At 50.0% G+C, this 25,232-nt stretch overlaps 1 long non-coding RNA gene across 1 annotated transcript; it reads left to right on the top strand.

Annotated features, from left to right (window-relative positions):
- On the top strand, window positions 1–24,767 carry LOC141084959 (uncharacterized). The gene is made up of 3 exons (XR_012231186.1): window positions 1–283; window positions 24,133–24,259; window positions 24,617–24,767. It is a non-coding gene; the product is annotated as an uncharacterized lncRNA (long non-coding RNA).
- The last annotated feature ends 465 nt before the right edge of the window (window positions 24,768–25,232 follow it).

The following is a 25,232-nucleotide window of genomic DNA, read 5'->3' as shown; positions in this document are numbered from 1 at the left end:
TTGATCTCTCTTGTTCCTGTCTGCTCTGTATATAAGGATGCTCTGTATGATTACTCATTGCTTGAGTATACTTGTTATCAAGCTGGAAGGACTGCTACCTAGCTAGTCTCTTTGTTACCTTTGGATACCCCGCTTGCCTGTGAATCTTGGTCTCATTGTAAAGACTTGTTTGTTTGGATCAACTCTGCACCCACCTCCACTTCAAAGACTGTTTCCTGCTAGCAGGCCTGGCCTGCTCACCAGGTCTCCGGATCTGGCAACTTGGACTTCATACGTCTCCACGGTCTGTACGTTTGCTCACTGCATTATTATCTTCATCTGCTTTTACCCTGCTGTGTCTTATCTGTAAACCTGCTTGATTCTGATAAATACTGCGGCACTGAAAACCTATGAGCTCAGGCCTCTTTTCTGAGCCACGTCACCGACCATTGCACGGAGTATATAAAGTTATAACAACCGCCTCCAGTGGGGCGAATTTAAATAATTAACATGTGCAGCTGGATTCATCGCCTCCAACTGGCGAATTTAGACATTGCGCGTATATACAAGTCTGGAAACCCCGCCTCCAGTAATGCGAATTTAAACAATAAGGGAAACCTGGGAAACATTAACAATGGTGGGCCCTGCGATAGGGAAGTGGAGACCACCTGAGCTCCCCTGAGCCAGTGTCCCTGCACTCCTAACGTTCCCTATGCCGGTTCCGCACCGGGTGCGCAACAGGAACCTAAAAATCCTAGCTCGCCCTTACTTAAACCCTCACTAGGGAATTGGTCAGTGCGGAAACTAATCCCACCACTGCACTAAAACACACATGAGGAAAGATGATAAAACAGGGGAAACACCACTTAGCTTTGCTCTGTTGCGTACGCTCCTAGCAACAGAGCCCACCACCTGTGTGCATCTTCTCCTCCACCCGGATCCATCACCATAATCGGATCCATCACCATAGTGCAGCCTTGGAGCAGAGTCCACCACTAATTGCAGCAGTCCAGTAACAGAGTCCCAATGATGAGTTCAGCTTCTGCCCAAAAAGTCAAGCATGCTTGAGTCCAGCTCTCAGCAACCAGGTCCAGCATGGTGAGTGCAACTCTCACCATCGTCGCCACTCCACCAAGCCATGCAAACACCTCCTGCCGACACCATAAACTGTGACTCCACCACGCCATTCCAGCCCTTCTTGCAGACCACCTAGCTGCCACTCGTCCCCTCTAGCTGGGCTGCGCAGGACTCATGTTCAGCTCCTTCTTTCACCCAGGCTTCCTTGTGAATGACTAACACACAATATCACCAACAGTGATTGAACCCACCCGGCTCCCTTTTATATAGCCTAACACCTGATTTGTAATTGCGTGCACCTTAACCCTAAAACTAAGGTGCGATACCACTCACCACCACCGGGCAACTTAGAATGAACGACACCACGTGTAATAATTCTAATGGCCACCGGGGGCAATCAACCCACTTTGGCACCTAGCCAAAGGAAAAAAGTTCACTTTTCCATTTAAATCTGTCAGATCCACGCTGGATCATGACAGTAACCAACTGTGGTTAGTTATAACAAATCATAATGATTATATTGCACATAAAAACCATGCATCTAATCCTATCCTGCGTGATACTGACTGCTGAGCTGTGTATCTATCTAATCCTATCCTGTGATACTGACTGCTGAGCTGTGTATCTAATCCTATCCTGTGTGATACTGCCTGCTGAGTGTGACATCGGCGGTCATGCCCGCCGATGCCCCATCAGCGGTGGCAGCCGCCGCAGCCTCTCCTCACCTGCGCGCCTCCGTCCGTGCGTCCGCCCTGTCTTCCGTCCTGCTGCACGCGCCGGTCTTAGGTTGCGGGCGCGCGCCCGTCCATCTTCGTCATTTGGCCGTGGGCGTCACTGAGGGGCAGGGCTGAGGAGCACTTCCTGGCGCTAAGGTACTTCAGGCGTCCTCCCTAGGAGGAGGGCGCCTGGTGATTGTGTGGATCTCATGCACTGTTCTGGTCGCACTCCTCTTGTCTTGTGCTACTACTTGGTACTCATCGCGGCACCTGTTTCTGTGTTGTGTCAGTCCTCCCTGCCTGCCTCGGTTCCCCTTGTCCGTTAGGTCCTCCCTGTCTGTCCCTACCTACCTGCTGGTATTCATTTCCCCGGTTGGTTCCTGCCATCCTGGTCTCCCTGTTTTCTCCTGTCCGGATTCTCTTGCATAATTCCCTCTAGGCTTCCCCGTCTGTCCGTCTCCCCTCTGTGCCTCGCTCTGTCGCCCCACGGGCCTTTCTGCTGGGTTCCTCCTTCCTCTGGTTTTCTCACCTAGGTACCCTTGTCTCTGTCCGTGGTTCCCTGTCCTACCTCTTGTCTTGCGTCTCCCTGAGACGTCCCTCTTGGTACCGGCTGTCGTGGATCTGACCTCTGTGGTCTTGCCCCTAACGATCCCTGTATAGGGGTTGGTCATCACCTGGTGCGCTCGGCCCGGGGGCTCCAGATCCACGACCCAGAGGGTCCACTCTTGGACGTAGTCTGCTCCTGAAGCGTCACAGTATCACCAGGCCATGGACCCCGCAGGAACTGCTTTTTTTTAACGAGAGAATCAGACCCAGATAATGTCCTTCATGAAATCGATGGACACCCGGCTCTCCGCCCTGCAGACCTCTGACCCCGGGCATGCTCCCCTCTTAGCCAGTCTCCAGCAGGAGCTCGCGCAGCAGCGCGATGCTCAGTCCCACATCCAGGGGTACGTGGCGTCAGTTGACGATCGACTGCTTGCTCTGCAGTCCTCTGCGGCTGCTTCAACCCTACCTCGGGACGCAGTCTCGTCCCCGCCTCCCCGCCTGGGAAAGCCTCCCAGGTATAACGGGGATCCTAAGCTATGCCGGGGTTTTCTAAATCAGTGCAGATTGCACTGACCGCGCCAAGGTGGCGTTCATAGTGTCCCATCTTGAGGGCAAGGCTCTGGCTTGGGTAAACCCCTTGTGGGAGAGGGATGACCCGGTAGTTTCCAGTATCCAGAATTTTCTGGAAGTATTCCGCAAGGTGTTTGACGAGCCTGGTCGCTTGGCGTCCACTACTGAGGCCCTTTTTAATCTCCGCCAGGGTTCCCTTACTGTAGTACAATACGCCATCTGCTTTCGGACCCTGTCTTCAGAGCTGGGGTGGAATAATGAGGCACTTGTGGGTGCCTTTTGGAGGGGTCTTTCGAGTGAAAGCAAGGACGAGCTTGCCGGGCGAGACACCCCCATCACCCTGGAGGATCTCATTTCCCTGGCCACCGGTATAGATCTGCGGTTTTTGGAACGCGCTTGAGAGTCGGCTAGGGAGAAAAGACCCTTCAGGCTGTATCAGGTTCCTATTCCACGTTCCTCTGCATCCCCTATTAGCACCGCCCCCGAGCCCATGCAGATAGATCGTGTCAGGCTGTCAGAGCAGTGGCGCAGGGAGAGGATGAATAATGGACTCTGTCTGTACTGCGGTGGAGCCAACCACTTTGTGCGCACCTGCCCTGAGAAACCGGGAAACGCCTCCACCCAGGTCAGGTAAGAGAGGACCTCCTAGGTGATCATAATTCCTCTCTGCCCCTTACACTTTCAGCTTTGATTATTGCAGGTCGGGGGCATAGATCTGTGGAGGCGTATGGGGACTCAGGCGCAGCCGGTAATTTCATTCGCCAAGAAGAGGTTGATGAACTCCAGATCCCGGTGGTCACCCTAAGAGACCCGTGTGCTATTACCGCCGTCGATGGCAAACCGCTACCCGAGCTCGTCACCATGGTTACCGCTGAAGTAGATCTTCAAATTGGGGCACTCCACTGCGAGAAAATAGCCTTTTACGTCCTGCCTCGATTGTCCCATGCTGTTCTCCTTGGATTACCCTGGCTCAGACGGCACGAGCCAGTTGTCGACTGGCGCTCAGGAGATACTGGCCCTTGTTCGTCCTCGTTCTCTGCCTAGGCCAGTCGACCTTCCGGGCCTTCCCGCACCGTACCACGCATACGCCGATGTTTTCAGCAAGAAGGAAGCGGATTCTTTGCCACCGCACCGGTCCTATGACTGCCCTATCGACCTGATCCCTGGAGCCTCCCCTCCCAGAGGGAGAACATATCCTCTGTCCCCAGAAGAGACCACGGCTATGACAGAATACATACAGGAAAACCTGACCAAGGGGTTTATTCGGAAATCCTCATCCCCTGCAGGCGCAGGTTTTTTCTTTGTCCGGAAGAAAGACAGATCATTGCGACCATGTATTGACTACCGGGGCCTGAACGACATCACCGTTAAGAATCGGTATCCGCTCCCGCTGATTCCAGAACTCTTCGACCGGCTGAGGGGGGCCCGGATCTTCACGAAGTTGGATCTGCGGGGAGCCTACAATCTAATCCAGATCCGCCCAGGGGATGAGTGGAAGATTGCCTTCAATACCCGTGATGGACAATATGAATATTTAGTCATGCCGTTCGGTCTCTGCAACGCTTCGGCAGTGTTCCAGGAATTTGTTAATGAGGTGTTCCGGGATCTACTCTATTCCTGCGTGGTGGTGTACTTAAATTATATTCTCATCTTCTCGCCTGATCTGTCCTCTCAATGGAGAAGCGTACGCATGGTCCTCCATCGCCTTCGAGAGAATCATCTCTACGCCAAAATTGAAAAGTGCCTCTTTGAGCAAACGTCGTTACCCTTCTTGGGATATATCATCACTGATTCCGGTCTGAAGATGGATCCAGAGAAACTCTCTGCAGTACTCAAGTGGCCTCGGCCCGTTGGCGTAAAGGCCATCCAGCGTTTCCTCGGATTCGCTAACTATTACCAACAATTTGTGCCTCATTTTTCTACAGTTACCAAGCCCATCACGGCCCTGACCCGTAAAGGGACTAGGTCAAACAACTGGTCTCCCGAAGCTGAAGACGCCTTCCTTGCTCTGAAATGCTCTTTTGCATCAGCTCCGATCTTGCATCGTCCGGTAGCCAGTAGGCTCTTTGGCCTAGAGGTGGATGCCTCCTCCACCGGAGCCAGGGCTGTTCTTTCCCAGCAGGCTCCATCTGGACATCTGGTTCCCTGTGGATTTTTTTCTAAGTCCTTTTCTCCTGCGGAATGCAATTACTCCATTGGAGACTGGGAATTGCTAGCCATTAAGGTGGCCCTAGAGGAGTGGCGATACTCGAAGGGGCAGTACACCCCTTTACTATCTTCACAGGCCAAATTCTTATGGACCGATCTGCAGTCCGCTCAAAGACTCAAATCCAGACAGGCCAGATGGGCTCTGTATTTTTCTCGTTTTGATTTTAAGCTCCACTTCCGACCTGGCAATAAGAACATCAAAGCGGATGCACTTTCCAGGTCTTTGCAGTCGCCGGAGGGAGAAGAGGACCCTTCGTATATTATCGAGCCTGCTAAAGTTATCACCGTGGCTCCTGTGAGTTTCTCTTCGCCGCCGCCAGGCAAAACCTTCGTTCCCCAGAACAAGCGTTCGGAGGTGCTACACTGGGGGCATTCCTCCAAGGTCGCAGGAAACGTTGGGACTAAGAAGACTCTTTTACTCCTCTCCCGTTACTACTGGTGGCCCTCCCTTCGCCAAGACGTGATGGACTATGTAGCCTCTTGCATGACCTGTGCTCAGAACAAGGTTTCTAGGACCCTGCCGGCCGGTCTCCTTTACCTGTTCCGGAAGCCCCTTGGCAGCAAATCGCCATGGATTTCGTGACTGATTTGCCCCGCTCAGCTGGTTGTACTACCATCTTAGTCGTAGCAGATCGCTTCTCGAAGATGGCTCATTTCATTCCCTTGCCCGGACTGCCGTCCGCCCCGAGGTTGGCCGAGATCTTCATCCACCAGATCGTCAGACTGCATGGCCTTCCTCAGCGGATCGTGTATGATCGGGGGGTCCAGTTTACTTCTCGATTCTGGAGGGCTCTCTGTCGGCTTATGGGCACGTCTCTCGACTTCTCCACTGCGTATCATCCTCAGACCAACGGGCAAGTGGAGCGGATTAATCAAGTTTTGATAGCCTTCTTACGTCACTTTTCCAACGCCCATCAGGACAATTGGGTCTCTCTCCTACCTTGGGCAGAATTCGCGCATAACAATCACTCCAGCGAATCTACCTCCAAGTCGCCGTTCCTTGTGGTAACAGGACAGAATCCTAGTATTCCGCTGCCCTTTTCCACTTTGTCAGGAGTTCCCGCAGCAGATACTCGCGCCAAGGAGTTTGGGCAAATCTGGAGGGAGACCAGGGAGGCGCTCGAGAAGGCCAGTAACCGAATTAAGAAACATGCGGACAATAGACGGAAGGATCTTCCTCCATACCATCCTGGCGACAAAGTCTGGCTTTCGACTAAGCATATCCACCTGAAGGTCCCTTCTTACAAGTTAAGTCCCCGATACATCGGGCCTTTTGAAGTGCTTAGACGCATTAATGAGGTGGCTTATAAACTGAGGTTGTGTGACGGACTCAGCTCCTGCTGAGCCCATCTTTTGAGTGGACCCTCTGGGTCGTGGCACCCACCCACCTAGGGCGAGCTTACCTTGTGAGAAACCACCCCCTATACAGGGAGCGTCAGGGGCAAGACCAAGTGTCTGAAGACAAGGACGAGCAGGAAGCAAGACAAGACAAGACGTAGGTGCAAGGTATCTTCATGAGGATACTCAGGATCACATACAGTGTAAAAAAGTGAGAAAGCAAACACAGAAAGGTGCGTGCGTGGGCACGCCAAGGTCCATAGCATGGTACGTGCCAGGTGGCACGCCTAGGTACAGGTAACGGCACGATGGCATCGGACTCCGGACTGCTGGCAACGATCGACATCATCAAGGCATCAGGCTGCGGACATCAGCTCCGGACGTCAGACCGCAGTCATCCAACTCATGATCTCTGGCAGCGATCGGCAGGTTCCGGGCATCCAGCAGGCAAACCAGGTTTCAGGCAAGGAGGCACGACAGATATCCAGGCATGGTGCGTGTTAGGGAACACGCCGAGGTCCAAGGCTACGTGCAAGGCAAGGTGCGTGTGTAGGGAACACGCCAGGGTTCAAGGCTAGGCGCAAGGCAAAGTGCGTGTGTAGGGGACATGCCAGGGTTCACAAAACAAGACAGGGTGCATGTGTGGAGACTCGCCAAGGCACGAGGTACAAGACAGAGTCCTGAGCATGCAAAGGGGCACGCCAGGGTCCAGGTGAGGCAGAGGCCTGCGCGTGCAGAGAGGCACATCAGGGTCAGGGTTCCTGGACAGGGCTAGGGCCTGTGTGTGCAAGAGGGCACGACAGGGGACATGGCAAAGCCTGCGCGTACTTTTACATAAGCACGGGGAGGTATGCCATGGGCAGGCGAGGGCCTGCGCATGCTTTAGAGAGCACGCAGAGCACAGTGCGGAAACAGCGTGAAGTGCAAGGGAGCACAGAGGGCACGGCTGGGGCACTGGCTAGCTGATCGGGCTGCGGCACTGACAACCAGGCAAGACTCCAGCGAACCCGGCTGAGGCATGGCAGGCGACACAGCTGTCACTGACCGACAAGCACGGCTGAGGCACAAGCAGGCGGGCACGGCTAGGGCAGGCACGGCTGAGGCACAAACAGGAGGCTAGGAAGGCCTGGCATATGCAAAGGGCACACGAAGAAACAGAGCAAGGGAAGACAAGACGAGAAACAAGGCAGGGCTTAAGCAGAGTACAGAACCAGGAACGGAAGCATAGGCAGAAACACGTAATCAGGTCAGAGCAAGAACAGAGCTAGCAGCGGAGCGTAGGCCAAAGCCCAGAGCCCGGCCAAGGGAGAACCTTGGGACTAGCCTAGAAACGTGCAAGAGAGCAAAATAGGAAAGAGTCTAGCAGCGGAGCGTAGGCGAAGCCCAGAGCCAGGCCAAGGCAGAGCCTTGGGACTAGACATGGAAAGGAGCACGAAAGGAAAGAAAGGAGGGATGATGCGTGTGCCAGGGAGCACTACAGTGCACCATAGGAGAGAGCGAGGCAGAGCAAGCAAAGACTGAGACCATAGGGAGGAACAAGGCAGAGCAAGGCAAGGTACGAAACAAGGCATAGCGAAAACGGGCAAGGCAGAGAAACAGAAGGACTACAAGTCCAAGCAGGACAAAGACGAACATGGCACAGCGGACGAACATAAGACAAGGCACGGGACAAGAGATGGAGTACGAGTACGGAGCATGTGCAGAGATGCACGACAGAGCAGAGTGCAAGGGCACAGAATAGAGGGAGCGCCCCACAGACCAAGCAGCCATGCAGGGACACCACACAATACTCAGGCCCTGAGCATAGGAAGGGGCGGCCTGATATAGGGCATAGCACCTCCTCTTCCAGGTCAGGACCAGGGGAGCACTTCAGAGCCACAGGATAACAGAGCATAGTCACATGATCAGAGTTCCAGACATGACGAGATGACTGCAGAATCAGTGCTGAAACCTAGATGGGTCACATGATCAGAGTTCCAGACATGACGAGATGATTGCAGAACCAGACAGTGCAGGATCCTAGGAAAGGTCACATGATCAGAGTTTCAGACATGACGAGATGATCACAGAACCAGACAGTGCAGGATCTTAGGAAACGTCACATGATCAAGTGTTATGAATGAGTCACCGTAGGAGGCAAAAACAGAAATGCTAGCTAAGTCCAGAAAACCAGAGAAGTTGGCAGCTATCGGATTGCAGACCCCTGAACCTAACAACACAACTAGCAGTAGCCGTGGGGGCTTCCTACGATGCCCTAGACCCCTCGATCACAGCCGGAGGACTATATAGCCTAAAGACAGAAAGGGAAATCTAAACTGCCCCAGAGCAGACCCCAAAGCAAAAGGCAGCCCCCAACATATAATGACGGTGAGGCAAGAAGAAAGAACACTAACACAGACAGAAAGATAGACTGAGCAAAGACGGGGCCCAAGCTAACTAGATAGGAAAGGACAGGAAGGCTGCTGTCTGCAATCCGTGAAAATCCCTATGAAAATAAGAGCCAACAAACTGACAGTGAAAAAAGGCCCTGAAGACGCTAGGCTTCAAAAAGGCTATGTCAGTACTCAGGAATATTCTGAAGACAGAGCAACCGGCAAAAGGAGATTCAGCTCACCCAGCAGGGAATGGCAGAATCCAGAAAAGCAAGGCAAACAAAAACAAAACACAAATGCTAACAGGCAAAGCAGAAAACTTAGCTTTAGAGGAGCAGGAATCAGACTGGTCTCCAAGAAGTCCACAGAGAAATCACCCGCAGGGCAGAAGGGCGACGGCAGCCTTATATCCAGTCCGTGACTCCACTCAGCCAGTCATCATCATTAGGCTCAGGTGCCTGATAAGCAGGCTCATTACCTTCCTTTACCAGAATAGGGAGTTCACCAGACCTCAGTGACGAAGGGGAAAATGAACTCACAACAAACAAAGTTTCAGACATGACGATGATTGCAGAACCAGACAGTGCAGGATCCTAGGAAAGCCACATGATCAGGGATTCTAGACATGACGAGAAGATCACAGAAGGCAAAGCAGAAACGCAAGCATCTTGCAGCTCAGCAGACATGAAGTGAGTGTGCACACTGCTCTAGGGAACAAGCAGCATAGCAGACATGAGATGCGCGTGCACACCGCTCCAGGGTCATGAGGCACAACAGACATGGCGGAAATAACAGACATGGCGAGCATGACAGGTTGCCTGCTTCGCTCCGAGTCCCTAACGCCTTCCATGTCTCGCTCCTGAAACCTGTGGTTCTTAATCGGTTCCAAACAGCTTTCATTTCCCCTCCTTCGCCAGTGGGTTCGGATGACGTTTTTGAAGTAAAGGACATTTTGGCCATGAAAAAAGTCAAGGGAAAAACTTTTTTCCTTATCGATTGGAGGGGTTTTGGCCCCAAAGAGAGGTACTGGGAGCCTCGAGAGAATGTTAATGCTCCTCTTATTCTGAAAAAATTTCTGGCCAACCTCAGGAGAGGGTGTAATGAGGGGGGTACTGTGACATCGGCGGTCGTGCCCGCCGATGCCCAATCAGTGGCAGCCACCGCAGCCTCTTCTCACCTGCGCGCCTCTGCCCGTGCGCGCGCCCGCCCTGTCTTCCGTCCTGCTGCACGCGCCGGCCATAGGTTGTGGGCGCGCGCCCGTCCATCCTCGTCATTTGGCCGTGGGCGTCGCTGAGGGGCAGGGATGAGGAGCACTTCCTGGCGCTAAGGTACTTCAGGCGTCCTGCCTAGGAGGAGGGCGTTTGGTGATTGTGTGGATCTCCCGTACTGTTCTGGCCGCACTCCTCTTGTCTTGTGCTACTACTTGGTGCTCATCGCGGCACCTGTTTCTCTGTTGTGTCAGTCCTCCCTGCCTGCCTCGGTTCCCCTTGTCCGTTAGGTCCTCCCTGTCTGTCCCTACCTACCTGCTGGTATTCATTTCCCCGGTCGGTTCCTGCCATCCTGGTCTCCCTGTTTTCTCCTGTCCGGATTCTCTTGCATAATTCCCTCTAGGCTTCCCCGTCTGTCCGTCTCCCCTCTGTGCCTCGCTCTGTCGCCCCACAGGCCTTTCTGCTGGGTTCCTCCTTCCTCTGGTTCTCTCGCCTAGGTACCCTTGTCCCTGTCCGTGGTTCCCTGTCCTACCTCTTGCCTTGCATCTCCCTGAGCCGTCCCTCTTGGTACCGGCTGTCGTGGATCTGACCTCTGTGGTCTTGCCCCTAACGATCCCTGTATAGGGTTTGGTCATCACCTGGTGCGCTCAGCCCGGGGGGCTCCAGATCCACGACCCAGAGGGTCAACTCTCGGACGTAGTCTGCTCCTGAAGCGTCACACTGAGCCATGTGTCTAATCCTATCCTGTGTGATACTGACTGCTGAGCTGTGTATCTAATCCTATCCTGTGTGATACTTACTGCTGAGACGTGTATCTAATCCTATCCTGTGTGATACTGGGCTCCCCCTGCAGTCTATGTCAGAGGGTGGTCTGTGTTGGCACGGTAATAAATTGTGTTATTTCCAGCTTTACAGAAGGACGATAACACCATAGAAATGATAAGAATAATAATAGGCCTCAGTTAGCACAACTGTCTACAAAGAAAACTGTTGCTGATAGCAACCAATCACAGCTCATTTTTCATCTTTTAAACAGCTCTGGGACAGCGTGGCGAGTTTTGAGTGGAGACTTTTGTGTTTCGACTTTTATGTGGCGAGGTTAGTGTATGTGTGGTGAAATGTTTGCTGAGGGTGGTACATGTGTGGAAGCACGTGGTAGTTTGTGGCGCATTTTGTGTGTGTGTTCATATCCCCATGTGTGGTGAGTATCCCATGTCAGGGCCCCACCTTAGCAACTGTACGGTATATACTCTTTGGCGCCATCGCTCTCATTCTTTAAGACCCCCTTGTTCACATCTGGCAGCTGTCAATTTGCCTCCAACGCTTTTCCTTTCACTTTTTCCTCATTATGTAGATAGGGACAAAATTGTTTGGTGAATTGGAATGCGCGGGGTTAAAATTTCACCTCACAACATAGCCTATGACGCTCTCGGGGTCCAGACGTGTGACTGTGAAAAATTTTGTGGCTGTAGCTACGACGGTGCAGATGCCAATACATACATACACTTTTTCCCCATTATGTAGATAGGGGTAAAATTGTTTGGTGAATTGCAACGTGCGAGGTTAAAATTTTGCCTCAAAACATAGCCTATGACGCTCTCGGGGTCCAGATGTGTGGCTCTGCCAAATTTTATGGCTGTAGCTGTGACGGTGCGGATGCCAATCCTGGACATACGCACACACACACACACACACACACACACCCACATTGAGCTTTATATATTAGATAATAATAATTTTATTTCTATTGCGCCAACATATTCCGCAGCACTTTACATTATAGAGGGGACTTCTACATACGATAGACATTACAGCATTTCAATAACTACATAGATCAAAACAGATATCAAGAGGAATGAGGGCCCTGCTCTCAAGCTTACAATCTATAAGGAAAAAGGGGAGACATGAAAGGTGGATGGCAACAATTGCTTTTATTGTTTGGACCAGTCATAGTGTAAGAATCAGGTGTTACTGTGATCCTGCATGAACCAGTTAATAGTCTAAATATGTAACAGTAGAGACACAGAGGGCTATTAAATGCATAAAGCATGTGAGAATATGATGCGAGGAATCTGGTTATGGTAAAAAAATTTTAGGGATATTTAGGTTAATGCGTTGAGGCGATAGGCCAGTCTGAACAAATGCATTTTTAGGGCACGCTTAAAACTGTGGGGATTAATCGTATTAACCTGTATAGTGCATTCCAAAGAATTGGCGCAGCACGTGAAAAGTCTTGGAGAAGGGAGTGGGAGGTTCTGATTATTGAGGATGTTAACCTCAGGTCAATAGCAGAACGTAGGGTGGTAGGCTGAGACGAGGGAGGAGATGTAGGGTGGTGCTGAGCCATGGAGTGCTTTGTGGGTGAGGGTAATAAGTTTATACTGGCACAAGGTAGAGGCATCAGTATGAAATGTTAAATTGACTTTACTTCCTTTGAGGCTGAAGATGTTAACGACTTCAATACAAAAAGTGAAACTCATATATTATTTAGAGTCATTACAGAGTGATATATTTCAAGTGTTTATTCCTGTTAATGTTGATGATTATGGCTTACAGCCGATGAAAACACAAAATTCATTATCTCAGTAAGTTAAAATAATTAAAAAGAAACACCTGCAAAGGCTTCCTAAGCATTTTAAAAAGGTCCCTTAGTCTGTTTCAGTAGGCTCCACAACCATGGGGAAGACTGCTGACTTGACAGATGTTCCGAAGGCAGCCATTGACACACTCCACAAGGAAAGTAAATTTTGCATTTCATTTTGAAATCAAGGTCCCAGAGTCTGGAGGAAGAGTGGAGAGGCACATAATCCAAGCTGCTTGAGGTCTAATGTGAAGTTTCCACAATCAGTGATGGTTTGGGGAGCCATGTCATCTGCTGGTGTAGCTCCACTGTGTTTTATCAAGACTAAAGTCAGCACAGCCATCTACCAGGAAATTTTAGAGCACTTCATGCTTCCCTCTGCCGACAAGCTTTAAGGAGATGTAAAGTCATTCTCCAGCTGGACTTGGCACCTGTCTACATTGCAAAAAGTAACAATACCTATCAATGTGCTTGATTGGCCAGCAAACTCACCTGACCTTAACCCCATAGAGAATCTATGGGGTATTGTCAAGAGGAAGATGAGAGACAGCAGACCCAACAATAGAAATACCTTTATTAGACATATAAAATAAAACAAGATTAAAAACCCGAGATACATATCCAATGATAAACTGCCTACCAGGCACATAGACCCATATATAATCAACTAGTGTGACCTACACTACCGTTCAAAAGTTTGGGGTCACCCAGACAATTTTGTGTTTTCCATGAAAACTCATACTTTTTTTAATCAAATGAGTTGCCGAATGAATTTAAAATCTAGTCCAGACATTGACAATGTTCGTAAAAAAAGATTTTTATTTGAAATGATAATTTTCTCCTTCAAACTTTGCTTTCGTCAAAGAATGCTCCATTTGCAGCAATTACAGCATTGCAGGCCTTTGGCATTCTAGCAGTTAAAAGTTAAGGTAATCTGGAGAAAGTTCACCCCATACTTCCAGAAGCCCTTCCCACAAGTTGGTTTGGCTTGATGGGCACTTTTTGCGTACCATACGGTCAAGCTGCTCCCACAACAGCGCAATGGGGTTGAGATCTGGTGACTGCACTGGCCACTCCATTAGACAGAACACCAGCTGCCTGCTTCCTCCCTAAAAAGTTCTTGCATAATTTGGAGGTGTGCTTTGGGTCATTGTCCTGTTGTAGGATGAAATTGGCTCCAATCAAGCGCTGTCCACAGGGTATGGCATTGCATTGCAAAATGGAGTGATAGCCTTCCTTATTCAAAATCTCTTTTACGTTGTACAAATCTCCCACCTTACCAGCACAAAAGCAACCCCAAACCATCACATTACCTCCACCATGCTTGACAGATGGCGTCAGGCACTCTTCCATCTTTTCAGTTGTTCTGCGTCTCACAAATGTTCTTCTGTGTGATCCAAACACCTCAAACTTGGATTCGTCTGTCCATAACACTTTTTACCAATCCTCCTCTGTCCAATGCCTGTGTTCTTTTGCCCATATTATTATTTTCCTTTTATTAGCCAGTCTCAAATATGGCTTTTTCTTTGTCACTCTGCCATGAAGGCCAGAATCCCGGAGTCGCCTCTTCACTGTAGAGGTTAACACTGGTGTTTTGCGTGTACTATTTAAAGAAGCTGCCAGTTGAGGACCTGTGAGGCATCGATTTCTCAAACTACAGACTCTAATGTATTTGTCTTGTTGCACAGTTGTGCAGCGGGGCCTCCCACTTCTCTTTCTACTCTGGTTAGAGCCTGTTTCTGCTCTCCTCTGAAGGGAGTAGTACACACCATTGTAGGAAATCTTCAGTTTCTTGGCAACTTCTCGCATGGAATAGCCTTCATTTCTTAGAACAAGAAAAGACTGTCGCGTTTCACATGAATGTTCTTATTTTCTGGCCATTTTGAGAGTAATGGAACCAACAAATGTAATGCTCCAGATTCTTAACTAGCTCAAAGGAAGGTCAGATTTATAGCTTCTCTAATCAGCCAAACTGTTTTCAGCTGTGCTAACATACTTGCACAAGGGTATTCTAACCATCCATTAGCCTTCTTAGGCTAGTTTCACACTAGCGTTTATTTCCTGCAGCGCACGGCGCCGCTAAGCCCCGCCCCCTCCTGGCTCCCTGCCCGCCCCATCCGGTCATCGCCGCCTACTAGTGCACATGGGCGCTTGCGATCTGCGCACCCTATCTTTAGGATAGGGTGCACAGATCGTGCGCCGGCCGTGTGCTAGCAGGATTTTGCCATGCGCTGCGCACTTTTGAAGGTGCGCCGAGCGCGCCGAAATGCAACATGCTGCGTTCGGCGCACACGGGCGCACCTTCAAAAAAAAAAACACAAAGTACCATAAGAACACTGGAGTGATGGTTGTTGGAAATGGGCTTCTACACACCTATGAATATATTGCATTATATACCAGATGTTTGCAGCAAGAATAGTCATTTACCATATTAACAATGTATAGAGTGTATTTCTGAATCATGCAATGTTAGCTTCATTGGAGAAAACTGCTTTTCGTTCAAAAATAAGGACATTTCTAAGTGACCTTAAACTTTTGAACGGTAGTGTATCTAGCAGCGATATATGTCAAAAGTATCATATAAATAGAAACTCTGACTTTAACTCTACCGAGGCCAAAACTAACCAAATGAAAATAAATGAGTAGCAACAAGATAGCTAAAGTATCAAATCAGGGGCAAGTCCCCATAGTATTAATTGCCACAATTTGTACATCATCGGAATCTATAGCAAGCATACTGGACAGAATAGCAGCAAAAACAATATAGGCAATGGTGCAAAGATAGGTATTTTATGGCTTTTGCTTCCTTGCTCTCATTGGAATTTCTTGTATTTGGGAAGTGCCATTGCTCTAGGCCATTTTTTTCAGACCCAACAATGCAGACGAGCTGAGGGCTGCTATCAAAGCAACCTGAGCTTCCATAACACCTCAGCAGTGCCACAGGCTGATCGCCTCCATGCCACGCCACACTGATGCAGTAATTGATGCAAAAGGAGCCCCGGCCAAGTATTGAGTGCATTTACTGAACATACATTTCAGTAGGCCAACATTTCGGATTTTAAAATCATTTTTTCAAGCTGGTGTTATAAAGTATTCTAATTTACTGAGAAAATGACTATTGGGTTTTCATTGGCTGTTAGCCATAATCATCAACATTTACAGAAATAAACACATGAAATAGATCACTCTGTTTGTATTTACTTTATTTAATGAGATTCACTTTTTGTATTGAAGAACTGAAATAAATTAACTTTTTGATGATATTCTAATTTTGTGAAAAGCACCTGTATATGTTCCAGGCCTCCTGGGGAAGGAGACAGCTTAGAGTATAACAGAACAGTAAGGCTGGTGGCCCAAACAGTCATACTTTATTGTACAAAAATAGAGAAAGGAAGTCACATCTTTATGTCTAAAAACCATTAAAGGGAACCCGTCAGCAGGATTGTGCTCACTAACCTACAGATAGTGTCAGGTTGCCGCCGTTCTACTGATTGCAATGATACCTTGGTTGATTAAATCCGTCTTTTGGTTGTTATTAATCTTTATTTTCAGTTTTGAGCTAATCATATGCTTGTGTTTCAGGACGGCCTGTGGGGGGGTCTTCATGTGGTGCTCTGATTACCGTATTTTTCGCTTTATAAGATGCTCCGGATTATAAGACGCACCCCAAATTTTGAGGAGAAAAATAGGAAAAAACTTTTTTTTAATAAAATGGTGGTGCTTCTTATAATCCAGGCATCTTATTGTCGCCCACTCTGTCCCCGGTGTGCTGTCGCCCACTCTGTCCCCGGTGTGCTATCACCCACTCTGTCCCCGGGGTGCTGCCGCCCACTCTGTACCTGGTGCTGCTGCCACCGCGCTGGGTCCCCCGGGTACTGCCGCCACCGCAATGGGTCCCTGGGGTGCCGCTGCGCTGTGTCCCCGGGGCCTGCCGCTGCCGGGCTCTGTCCTGTGCTGCGTGGGGGGCTCTGCCGTTCCATCTATGCCTGTGCGGTGGATTGCTTCCTGGAAAATGGCCGCCGCGCAAGCGCAGATGGAGATCTCTGCATTGAAATCTCGGGAGATGAGATTTCAGCGCTGAAATGGGAGTGATGGAGAGAATGCAGTGATGGGGTGATGGAGAAGGCAAGGATGGGAGTGATGGGGAGAAGGCAATGATGGGGGTGATGGAGAGAAGGCAATGAAGGGAGTGATGGGGAGAAGGCAAAGATGGGGTGATGGAGAGGGCAATGATGGGAGTGATGGGGAGAAGGCAATGATGGGAGTGATGGGGAGAAGGCAATGATGGGGTGATGGAGCAGGCAATCATGGGAGTGATGGGGAGAAGGCAGTGATGGGGGTGATGGGGAGAAGGCAGTGATGGGGTGATGGAGAAGGCAATGATGGGAGTGATGGGGAGAAGGCAATGATGGGAGTGATGGGGAGAAGGCAATGATGTGAGTGATGGAGAAGGTAGTGATGGGGTGATGGAGAAGGCAGTGATGGGGTGATGGAGAAGGCAAAGATGGGGTGATGGAGAAGGCAATGATGGGGGTGATGGGGAGAAGGCAATGATGGGAGTGATGGGGAGAAGGAATTATGGGAGTGATGGGGAGAAGGCAATGATGGGAGTGATGGGGAGAAGGCAGTGATGGGGTGATGGAGAAGGCAAAGATGGGGTGATGGAGAAGGCAATGATGGGGGTGATGGAGAGGGCAATGATGGGAGTGATGGGGAGAAGGCAATGATGGGAGTGATGGGGAGAAGGCAATGATGGGAGTGATGGAGAAGGTAGTGATGGGGTGATGGAGAAGGCAGTGATGGGGTGATGGAGAAGGCAAAGATGGGGTGATGGAGAAGGCAATGATGGGGGTGATGGGGAGAAGGCAATGATGGGAGTGATGGGGAGAAGGAATTATGGGAGTGATGGGGAGAAGGCAATGATGGGAGTGATGGGGAGAAGGCAGTGATGGGGTGATGGAGAAGGCAAAGATGGGGTGATGGAGAAGGCAATGATGGGGGTGATGGAGAGGGCAATGATGGGAGTGATGGGGAGAAGGCAATTATGGGAGTGATGGGGAGAAGGCAATGATGGGAGTGATGGAGAAGGTAGTGATGGGGTGATGGAGAAGGCAGTGATGGGGTGATGGAGATGGCAAAGATGGGGTGATGGAGAAGGCAATGATGGGGGTGATGGGGAGAAGGCAATGATGGGAGTGATGGGGAGAAGGAATTATGGGAGTGATGGGGAGAAGGCAATGATGGGAGTGATGGGGAGAAGGCAGTGATGGGGTGATGGAGAAGGCAAAGATGGGGTGATGGAGAAGGCAATGGGGGTGATGGAGAGGGCAATGATGGGAGTGATGGGGAGAAGGCAATTATGGGAGTGATGGGGAGAAGGCAATGATGGGAGTGATAGGGAGAAGACAATGATGGAAGTGATGGGGAGCAGGCAGTGATGGGGAGAAGGCAATGATGGGGTGATGGAGAAGGCAATGATGGAGGTGATGGGAAGAAGGTACTGACAGGGTGATGGAGAAGGCAATGATGGTAGTGATGGGGAGAAGGCAATGAATGAAGTGATGGGGTGATGGAGCAGGCAATGATGGGAGTGATGGGGAGAAGGCAATGATGGGAGTGATGGGGAGAAAGCAGTGATGGGGTGATGGAGAAGGCAATAAGGGGAAAAGGCAATGATGGAAGTGATGGGGTGATGGAGCAGGCAATGATGGGAGTAATGGGGAGAAGGCAATGATGGGAGAGATGAGGAGAAGGCAGTGGTGGGGTGATGGAGCAGGCAATGATGGGGAGAAGGCAATGATGGGAGTGATGGAGAGAAGGCAATGATGGGGGGTGAGGGAGAGGGCAATGATGGGAGTGATGGGGAGAAGGCAATGATGGGAGTGATGGGGAGAAGGCAATGATGGGGTGATGGAGAAGGTAAAGATGGGGTGATGGAGAAGGCAATGAGGGGGGTGATGGGGAGAGGGCAATGATGGGAGTGATGGGGAGAAGGCAATTATGGGAGTGATGGGGAGAAGGCAATGATGGGAGAGATGAGAAGGCAGTGATGGGGTGATGGAGCAGGCAATGATGGGGAGAAGGCAATGATGGGAGTGATGGGGAGAAGTCAATGATGGGGTGATGGAGAAGTGTTGTGAATTCACTTTCTGGCCTACCTCTGGTTGCTGAAGAAGGTAGTGGAGATGGTTGTATTGACAGAGGGGTCGCAAGTTCTCTTTCCTGGCTCCCTCTGGTGGTTACAGGAGGTAATGGAGCTAATCTAATTAACAGAGTCCTGCATCTTATTGTCGCCCACTCTGTCCCCGGTGTGCTGTCGCCCACTCTGTCCCCGGTGTGCTATCACCCACTCTGTCCCCGGGGTGCTGCCGCCCACTCTGTACCTGGTGCTGCTGCCACCGCGCTGGGTCCCCCGGGTACTGCCGCCACCGCAATGGGTCCCTGGGGTGCCGCTGCACTGTGTCCCCGGGGCCTGCCGCTGCCGGGCTCTGTCCTGTGCTGCGTGGGGGGCTCTGCCGTTCCATCTATGCCTGTGCGGTGGATTGCTTCCTGGAAAATGGCCGCCACGCAAGCGCAGATGGAGATCTCTGCATTGAAATCTCGGGAGATGAGATTTCAGCGCTGAAATGGGAGTGATGGAGAGAATGCAGTGATGGGGTGATGGAGAAGGCAAGGATGGGAGTGATGGGGAGAAGGCAATGATGGGGGTGATGGAGAGAAGGCAATGAAGGGAGTGATGGGGAGAAGGCAAAGATGGGGTGATGGAGAGGGCAATGATGGGAGTGATGGGGAGAAGGCAATGATGGGAGTGATGGGGAGAAGGCAATGATGGGGTGATGGAGCAGGCAATCATGGGAGTGATGGGGAGAAGGCAGTGATGGGGGTGATGGGGAGAAGGCAGTGATGGGGTGATGGAGAAGGCAATGATGGGAGTGATGGGGAGAAGGCAATGATGGGAGTGATGGGGAGAAGGCAATGATGTGAGTGATGGAGAAGGTAGTGATGGGGTGATGGAGAAGGCAGTGATGGGGTGATGGAGAAGGCAAAGATGGGGTGATGGAGAAGGCAATGATGGGGGTGATGGGGAGAAGGCAATGATGGGAGTGATGGGGAGAAGGAATTATGGGAGTGATGGGGAGAAGGCAGTGATGGGGTGATGGAGAAGGCAGTGATGGGGTGATGGAGAAGGCAAAGATGGGGTGATGGAGAAGGCAATGATGGGGGTGATGGAGAGGGCAATGATGGGAGTGATGGGGAGAAGGCAATTATGGGAGTGATGGGGAGAAGGCAATGATGGGAGTGATAGGGAGAAGACAATGATGGAAGTGATGGGGAGCAGGCAGTGATGGGGAGAAGGCAATGATGGGGTGATGGAGAAGGCAATGATGGAGGTGATGGGAAGAAGGTACTGACAGGGTGATGGAGAAGGCAATGATGGTAGTGATGGGGAGAAGGCAATGAATGAAGTGATGGGGTGATGGAGCAGGCAATGATGGGAGTGATGGGGAGAAGGCAATGATGGGAGTGATGGGGAGAAAGCAGTGATGGGGTGATGGAGAAGGCAATAAGGGGAAAAGGCAATGATGGAAGTGATGGGGTGATGGAGCAGGCAATGATGGGAGTAATGGGGAGAAGGCAATAATGGGAGAGATGAGAAGGCAATGATGGGGTGATGGAGCAGGCAATCATGGGAGTGATGGGGAGAAGGCAGTGATGGGGTGATGAGGAGAAGGCAGTGATAGGGTGATGGAGAAGGCAATGATGGGAGTGATGGGGAGAAGGCAATTATGGGAGTGATGGGGAGAAGGCAATGATGTGAGTGATGGGGAGAAGGCAGTGATGGGGTGATGGAGAAGGTAGTGATGGGGTGATGGAGAAGGCAAAGATGGGGTGATGGAGAAGGCAATGATGAGGGTGATGGAGAGGGCAATGATGGGAGTGATGGGGAGAAGGCAATTATGGGAGTGATGGGGAGAAGGCAATGATGGGAGTGATGGGGAGAAGGTAGTGATGGGGTGATGGAGAAGGTAGTGATGGGGTGATGGAGAAGGCAAAGATGGGGTGATGGAGAAGGCAATGATGGGGGTGATGGAGAGGGCAATAATGGGAGTGATGGGGAGAAGGCAATTATGGGAGTGATGGGGAGAAGACAATGATGGGAGTGATGGGGAGAAGGCAGTGATGGGGTGATGGAGAAGGCAGTGATGGGGTGATGGAGAAGGTAGTGATGGGGTGATGGAGAAGGCAATGATGGGGGTGATGGAGAGGGCAATGATGGTAGTGATGGGGAGAAGGCAATTATGGGAGTGATGGGGAGAAGACAATGATGGGAGTGATGGGGAGAAGGCAGTGATGGGGTGATGGAGAAGGTAGTGATGGGGTGATGGAGAAGGCAAAGATGGAGTGATGGAGAAGGCAATGATGGGGGTGATGGAGAGGGCAATTATGGGAGTGATGGGGAGAAGGCAATTATGGGAGTGATGGGGAGAAGGCAATGATGGGAGTGATAGGGAGAAGACAATGATGGAAGTGATGGGGAGCAGGCAGTGATGGGGAGAAGGCAATGATGGGGTGATGGAGAAGGCAATGATGGTAGTGATGGGGAGAAGGCAATGAATGAAGTGATGGGGTGATGGAGCAGGCAATGATGGGAGTGATGGGGAGAAAGCAGTGATGGGGTGATGGAGAAGGCAATAAGGGGAAAAGGCAATGATGGAAGTGATGGGGTGATGGAGCAGGCAATGATGGGAGTAATGGGGAGAAGGCAATGATGGGAGAGATGAGAAGGCAATGATGGGGTGATGGAGCAGGCAATCATGGGAGTGATGGGGAGAAGGCAGTGATGGGGTGATGGAGAAGGCAATGATGGGAGTGATGGGGAGAAGGCAATGATGTGAGTGATGGGGAGAAGGCAGTGATGGGGTGATGGAGAAGGTAGTGATGGGGTGATGGAGAAGGCAGTGATGGGGTGATGGAGAAGGCAATGATGGGGGTGATGGAGAAGGCAATGATGGGGGTGATGGAGAGGGCAATGATGGGAGTGATGGGGAGAAGGCAATTATGGGAGTGATGGGGAGAAGGCAATGATGGGAGTGATGGGGAGAAGGCAGTGATGGGGTGATGGAGAAGGCAAAGATGGGGTGATGGAGAAGGCAATGATGGGGGTGATGGAGAGGGCAATGATGGGAGTGATGGGGAGAAGGCAATTATGGGAGTGATGGGGAGAAGGCAATGATGGGAGTGATAGGGAGAAGACAATGATGGAAGTGATGGGGAGCAGGCAGTGATGGGGAGAAGGCAATGATGGGGTGATGGAGAAGGCAATGATGGAGGTGATGGGAAGAAGGTACTGACAGGGTGATGGAGAAGGCAATGATGGTAGTGATGGGGAGAAGGCAATGAATGAAGTGATGGGGTGATGGAGCAGGCAATGATGGGAGTGATGGGGAGAAGGCAATGATGGGAGTGATGGGGAGAAAGCAGTGATGGGGTGATGGAGAAGGCAATAAGGGGAAAAGGCAATGATGGAAGTGATGGGGTGATGGAGCAGGCAATGATGGGAGTAATGGGGAGAAGGCAATGATGGGAGAGATGAGGAGAAGGCAGTGATGGGGTGATGGAGCAGGCAATGATGGGGAGAAGGCAATGATGGGAGTGATGGGGAGAAGGCAATGATGGGAGTGATGGGGAGAAGGCAATGATGGGGTGATGGAGAAGGTAAAGATGGGGTGATGGAGAAGGCAATGAGGGGAGTGATGGGGAGAAGGCAATTATGGGAGTGATGGGGAGAAGGCAATGATGGGAGAGATGAGGAGAAGGCAGTGATGGGGTGATGGAGCAGGCAATGATGGGGAGAAGGCAATGATGGGAGTGATGGGGAGAAGTCAATGATGGGGTGATGGAGAAGTGTTGTGAATTCACTTTCTGGCCTACCTCTGGTTGCTGATGAAGGTAGTGGAGATGGTTGTATTGACAGATGGGTCGCGAGTTCTCTTTCCTGGCTCCCTCTGGTGGTTACAGGAGGTAATGGAGCTGATCTAATTAACAAAGTCCTGCCACCTGATAATGAGGAGGACAATTGGACATTGGGAGTTTCTGACTGGATTTAACACAGCCGACTCCCTCTATCCCTGCTGGTGATTTTTCCTACCTCCTGAGGTCTAAGTTTCCAGTTCAGTCCCTGCATGCTCAAGCTAAGTGTTCTTTTGCTATTGTTCACATTTGATTTGGTTCTGTCTATTTCAGTTTTGTGTGGCCAGCCAGCCCCGGCTGGGGCTGTGCTGAATTTCCATCCTTATGTTATTGTTTGTGCCAGTTTGTTTTTGTCCCTTATTAGATTGGTCTCTCTTTTGCTCTGTTTTCAGAATATACCAGAGTGCTGATATAGTGGGCGAAGTCTAGTGACTTCAGTATTTTTTCTATCAGACGTGTAGGGCATTTTTTGCAGGGTTTTTTGCATGATTGCAGACAGTGTCTTTCCTTTCCTGTCCTGTCTAGTTAGTTTGGGCCCCATCGTTTGCTCAGCCTATTTTCCTACCTGCGTTTGTTTTTTCATCTTGTCTCACCGACAATATATGTTTGGGGGCTATCTATTCCTTTTGGGTATGCTCTGGGGCAGGTTAGATTTCCCCTTTCTTGCTTTAGGCTTATTTAGTTCTCTGGCTGTGTTGAGGCATCTAGAATCATCGTAGGTACGCTCCACGGCTACTGCTAGTTGTGTGGATAGGATCAGGGGTCTGCAATTCGCTTAGTTACCAACCTCTCTGGTTTTCTGTGGCTTAGCTTGGTCTTGCTATCCTCCTCGGTGACCCAATCATAACAGAGAAGGTAATGATGGGAGTGATGGGGAGAAGGCAATGATGGGAGTGATGGGGAGAAAGCAGTGATGGGGTGATGGAGAAGGCAATGATGGGGGTGATGGCGAGGGCAATGATGGGGTGGTGGTGGAAAAAGAAATGATGGGAGTGGTGGGGGAGAATGCAATGATGGTGGTGGTGGAAAGGGCAATAATGGGGGTGGTGGAGGAGGAGGAAATGAAGGAGGTGGTGGAATGAGCAGTGATGGGAGTGGTGGGGAGAAGAAAATGATGGAGGTGGTGGAGGGCAATGATGGGGTGGGAGAGAGGACAATAATGGGATGCGAGGTGAGGAGGACAATGAGGGGTGTGGGATGGGAGGAAGGGGGACTTATAATTGCCTGAGGAACAAGGGAGGTGGAGGAAGACATTATTATCGCTTATTATGTCTAACACAGTCCCTTAGTATATAGTGTACTCACTATGTCTATCACAGCTTCTTAGTATATAGTGTACTCACTAATTCTGTATAACACCATCCTTAGTTACATAGTTTCCTTTTATTATGTATAACACCGTCCCTTATTACATACCATCCTCTCTAGTTATATATGGTGCCGTCCCTTATTATATAGCATCCTCTGCTGTTATGTATAGTGCTGTCTCTTACATAGTGTATTCTTGTTAATTTTGTTATTCACAGCGCCCTCTTTAATTACATAGTCCCCTCTCTTTTTAGATATAAATTGACTGCTGATCGAGGAGCCGGTGACCAAACTACCAGTCCACCAGCTCCTCCATTAGAAAGGAAGCTTTCCCATGCTCCATCAGCCATCATTGCATTATACAGCTAACAAGACAGGAAGGTATGTAATATATAATTCAATATGAAAGGGGTGGTGCTATACATAACGAGAGGGCACTGTATATGGGACAGCAATATACATAATAAAGGAGACTATGTAATATATATACATGTATGTGTGTGTGGCTATATATATATATATATATATACTAGCTGAAGAGCCCGGCGTTGCCTGGGCATAGTAACCAACTGTGGTTAGTTATAACAAATTCTAATTATATTGCACATAAAAACATTTCACATCATATATTCAACACTACAGATTTGCAACACAAATTAACTAAACGATTACCCAAGTATTGATAGTATTTTATTTTCAACTCATTCAAGATTTTTGGTTTTTCCTTTCGGTGCAAAGATGAACAGATTTTTGGCAGTTCCAACTCTTGAACAGACCACGTAAAGTTGACCATGAGAAAAGCATGGAGATTGCAAATCGATCCCTACTACTTTCAAGAACTGTCCCTGAGCATTGTTAATGGACATTGCAAATAGCAGTTGAACTGGAAACTGGAGGCATTTAAAATTAAAAAACAAATCAGATGGAATGAGTGGAATTCTTGGAATAAAAATGTCCTCTCCTTTGGTACATCCTGTTTCTGAGCTGTGTATCTAACCCTATCCTGTGTGATAATGTCTGCTGAGCTGTGTATCTAATCCTATCCTGTGTGATACTGCATGCATAGCCGTGCATCTATTCCTATCCTGTGTGATACTGACTGTTGAGCTGTGTATCTAATCCTATCCTGTGTGATACTGACTGCTGAGCTGTGTATCTAATCCTATCCTGTGTGATACTGACTGCTGAGCCATGTGTCTAATCCTCTCCTGTGTGATACTGACTGCTGAGCTGTGTATCTAATCCTATCCTGTATGATACTGACTGCTGAGCCGTGTATCTAATCCTATCCTGTGTGATACTGGGCTCCCCCTGCAGTCTGCGTCAGAGGGTGGTCTGTGTTGGCATGGTAATA

This window comes from Dendrobates tinctorius, unplaced genomic scaffold (genome assembly GCF_039654945.1).
Source record: "Dendrobates tinctorius isolate UK_male_01 unplaced genomic scaffold, ASM3965494v1 ptg000028l, whole genome shotgun sequence".
In the NCBI taxonomy this organism is placed as follows: Eukaryota; Metazoa; Chordata; class Amphibia; order Anura; family Dendrobatidae; genus Dendrobates; species Dendrobates tinctorius.
The sequence above is the reverse complement of the archived record's forward strand: the minus strand, read 5'-3'. Positions and strand labels throughout refer to the sequence as shown.